Here is a 5,015-nt window from a genome sequence, read left to right as displayed (position 1 = left end):
GTAAGGAGAAAAGCGGAAATGGGAGAGAAATAAAACACATGAGAGAAACTGGAGTAGAGGCAAACGTGAAAAGAGGTAATTTAAGGACGAGTGGTAGAGAAAAGGAAGGCAGATGAGTCTACGTGTTAGTGAATGATGAGGTGTGTGATGGGAACTAATCTGCTGTCTGCTCAGTACAGTGCCCACTCTGTGCACTGAATGTGAATGGGATGCTGGTGCAGAAAACTAAACCCTGCACCTCCCACTCTCTCCTGTTCCTCTTGCAGCTCATATAGCAGACTGTCCGGTCATTCTTCACAACTGTGCCCGAGCTCCCTCCACTGTGGCCTTTATGACATCGAGCTAGCCAGCAAATTCTGGCCACGAGCTGGTTTTGCTAATTATATTGATTGTGTACTTTCATTAGAAACAGAAGTTTTTCACAAATGCTGAATCATGTTTTCAATCCTTGTAATGGGAAATTGTCTTTGATCAGTCCAAATGATTTCAAAGTCATGTCAAATAATCAGGTACATGCATAAAGTAAATGAAAATATCTTCTAATCAGCTTCTCCATGATTCTCGTGTTTGACATTGTGAAAAAATATCCTCTTAGAGAGAAAGTTTATACCAGTCTCATGTATACTGAAGCTTGCTACCTTAGTTTTGCACTATATTTGGCTTGGCTTTGTCCACAGGTAGCCTAATACGCTGAGTAGTGTTAAACGGTCAACTAGCATCTATGTCATGCACTTTTTCCACATAAGCCCTGTTATAAAGCCATTTATTTAACCCATTTTATTGGGTTAGGTGAGATACAATATGTCACCTTTGCAAGGGGCTTGGATTTTGTGACATTTGAATGGTAGCAGGCTAGCTGCCCCTTCACAGAAGTTAGCACCAAGTGCTAATTGCTGCTGATGGTATGAATCCTGAGAAAGTACTTTCAAAAGATGCCGAAATAATCCTTTAAAAACTCTTGGGAGGGCATGAGTTAATTAACTTTCTAATCTTCAATTAGGCTTATAGCCAAACAAACGTTTGTGTTTTGCAAAATCATCAAAAACAGATTTAAACATGTCTAACTTTAGCAGAGAAGAGCGTCACATGAGTTGGACTAAGCAGAATTCTCTCAACATTTTTTCAAACTGGGGTCAAATTTTTGAAGCCACTTTGAAATATCATGTGATTTAATAACCAACCTGTGTTACAGAAAGCTTTTCCTCATCCTCTTCTTTTTGCTTCTACCTTTAAGGGTTCACACAGCAGATTATCTACCTTTATCTACCTCCATCGCACCCTATCTCTAGCATCCTCTTCTGTCACACCAACTCTCTGCATGTCCTCCTTCATTACATCCACGAATCTTCTCTGTGGTCTTTCTCTTTTCCACCTCCATGGAAGTCCCAACATCCTTTGAACCTTGCCTATGTATCCACTATCCCTCCTCTGCACATGTCCAAACCATGTCAACCCAAGCTGTCCCTCGATGTACTCATACACTAATCCTGGTCATTCCCAATGAAAATCTGAGCATCTTCTGCTCTGCCACCTCCAGCTTGGCCTCATGTCTTTTTGTCAGAAGTGTGACCTCTAATTATATTCACTCAGATTTTATTTGCATGTTGTAATGAAAACTTGACCCAACCTTGCTCCGAGCAAATACAAAAAGAAGCAGAAGATATGGGTTATCGGGCAAATCTTTAAAACCGAAGATAAATGTGTTATAACATCACATCTACAGTCATTAAAGGTTGTTGTCATTGTATAATGTACACACAGCAGTGTTTAAATGCCGACTTAAATCAAATCAATGTAGAAACGGTAAGAAAAAAAATCTATTTAAAAAAACATCAATTTTCAGACATACAATGCATCATTCAGGTACTTACATGATTTTATATACATTGCTACCAGAAGTTGTGTGAATGTCAAATAAAGTGGTGTTCTGGCTTTTTAAAAATTCTCCAGCAAGTCCAAATTATTGTCCACAGAACAAGCATGACAAAGCAGGATCCCGTTGTATTTACTGTTTACCCCTCACCTACTCAGCCCTTTAAAACACCAATGTGATGACAACGGAAATTCTCACTGGGACCCTACTAAACAATAGCTGATGTTACACCGGCTTGGCCCATGTTTCATACTGACATCTTAGTGCTGACAGACTCATGCCTTGCTGTCTGCCACACCACTTACCTCATGAAAGGCATCAAGTGATGCTAGGAACTAAGGACCTAATTCTTGCAGCTAGCTGAGAAAGCCCACCCTCTCTGGCAGTTTAGGACTGTCGCAGAGACTAAGACCTGCTGCTAAATGTCCACTAGACTCTAAATGGGTCGATCCAGTTCTTCTTATGTTTGACTTTGGACGGACTGGATGCCATAGTCTGTACAAGTATGGATGAGGATCCATATCTTGATGAAACCTTTCCATAAACTTTGACTAGGACAGTGTGAATGCCAATATCTATATGGTGTATACAAGTATTTTATACAAATCCCACAGTCATATATATTTTTGTATTTGGTAGTTCAGTTGAGCACCAAAATGAGGCTCACCATGGGCACATTCATTGACCTTTAGTGTGCGCATGCTATTTTTGTTTAGTTTGTGCATGTTCTCATTTGTTAAATCATGTATTTTAATGGTCAGCGCAATTTTTATTTATTCCCAGTGCAGCTGAGCAGCCGCTGATTATCGATCACTGAAATACGCGGCTAGAAAAATACTAAAAGTCTAGAAAAGTGGAGCAGACTAAGTGACAACAACGTGGGGATAAGAAGATGAAGTTTGTGTGAGCTTCAGCATGTCATGAGACACTTTATGAAGCAACATATTGGATATTAAATCTTCTTTTTTTTTTTTTTTTTTTTTTTTTGGCCTGTCCCGTTTGGCTCTTTTGCCATCAGAATTGTTGTCTAAAGGCAAAGAAAGATGCCCAACGGATTTACTTTACCAAACTGACCATCCCAGCCTTGCCGTAATGGTCCATTTGATTCACCTTTTATTGTTTATTTTATTTTCACTTAATGAATACGGGACAGACTTGACTGGGGGAAAGAAGGGGAGAAAGAAAGAGGGAAAGAGAAACAGCTGAGAAGAGGGACGGGGGAGAAGGGCAAAAGACAAAAACCAACAGAATGGGCAGGAAAAAAAATGCATATATCAATCACCTGGATCACCTGCTGAGAAAGAAAAAAGAAAGCAAGCAGAAGAGAACAAGAGTAATAGAATAAACAACATCACAATGATATATGGGAATATGACAGTAAATACTAAATGTTAAACATTATTGTGCAGCACATAAGATCAACAGAACACAGTGTGCTTTGAGGTAGGAGCCAAAAAGGGTGTAGTTTGTGGGTGTGATCACCCGTGTGTACACCTGTGAGCATGGACGCGCTTGTTTTTTGTTTTTTAAAAGGTTCCTTCATGTAATAATCTGCTAGAGGGTGTGGGGGGGCCACAGCCCCGTCCTCCAGGGCATGAAGCAGGTATGGAGGAGATCAAAACTCCAGACATCCAGAGGCCCCCAGAACACAAGAGACCAAGGAAGACCAACAGAGGGGCAGCTGCGCCACTGTCCCGGAAAGAGCTGAGGAGAGTCCCAGATGAGGGCTCACTCAGCAGCCGCGGAGCAGGAGCCAGGGGGATATTAAATCTTCTACATCTATAATTCATCATTAATGTGACGATGTATATTCATGTTACCTTAATGCATTCTTCATTTTACATATTTATACTGTTTAATCAGTATTGTTCTGGTAAATCTTCCACTATATTAATCTTGACTTAAGTTTTTGCTAGGGTTTGCTAGTTTCATAAAAAGGAAGGATGTTAGTTTGATCCTCAGTCAAAGTATTCTTGGGACAAATACTGACCCTGAGATTCCCTGTTACATTCATCTGAACGTAAGCGTGTCTAAATACTAGACCAGACACTTAAATATAGAAAACACTACTTCTGTGAATGTGTGTGTGATTGGGCATATGAGGTTATGAGTAAAAAACACTTTGAGTGCTCAGTTATAGTAGAAAAGTAAGCAGCAGTCCATTAACGACATAAATCCTGTCCTATGGATATGCATTAAGTGTTACTGTGAAAATTATAATTTGAAACAGTGCGTAGACTTATTTGGAGGGTAAAACTGCTCACATTTTTAAAAAGTAAGACTAAAGTATATTTTTAATAAAACTAAAAGAGGAGAATATATCTAATTGCACTTAAGTTACATAACGTGTATAGTTAATGAAAAGTCTTAGTTACTGATCCTGCTCCACAATACAGCAGGAAGTCACAGGGTGAGATGTTTTTTGGCAGCCGGCACTTTTTCACAGGGTTTCCAGTCAAACGGATAGACATTGTGACAGGCCAGTCAATAGAAGTCAGCAGTGATTATGCAAGTTGCTTATGCCTAATGAGAAAGGTCAGCATTGCCAAGAGAGTGGGACACATGCCCAGTCCCACACTGAGATGTACGGCACACAGTGTTGTAGAATATTGCGATGCACAGATGCATAGTCCTCCTCCTTCATATTCCTCATGAATCTGTCCTGCAGGAAACTGAAATGTTCTCTTTCAAAACACCCAAATAATTCCAGCCCATACATATTTAAATTTTTATTTCAAACTTGTACAAAAGTCAAATATTTGGTTTCATAGCTAAGTGATTTCATGTCTCTGTAGAAATCTTCTAGATGTGTTGCTGCCCTTGCAAAATAAAACAGTTCAGCTTAGAAGCGGAAGGTCCACAGGACATCATCAATAATCTTGATGTAAAGGAGAACTACACTAGTTGCTTTGCAATTCTTGGTCCATTTGCTTTTGGCTGAAACATTTTTCTTGTACCTGCAAACTGGTGGCCAGTCATATGTGCAATGTTACACTGAGGTTTCCCATCCATGCCTCAGTCCATATCCATATATATGTCAGAGAGTGGAGTCAGACAGTCAGACATTCAGGGATTCTTCCTTTGGAGATGCCATTTCTTCTAGTGTCATGCCTTTACAGCAAAAGAAAGTGCTAGTACCTTT

The sequence above is a fragment of the Copadichromis virginalis genome, linkage group LG23, assembly GCF_057382275.1.
Source record: "Copadichromis virginalis isolate Kocher_CV1m ecotype Utaka linkage group LG23, C_Virginalis_male_GT1.1, whole genome shotgun sequence".
Taxonomy (NCBI): Eukaryota; Metazoa; Chordata; class Actinopteri; order Cichliformes; family Cichlidae; genus Copadichromis; species Copadichromis virginalis.
Note: the sequence above shows the minus strand (reverse complement) of the source record.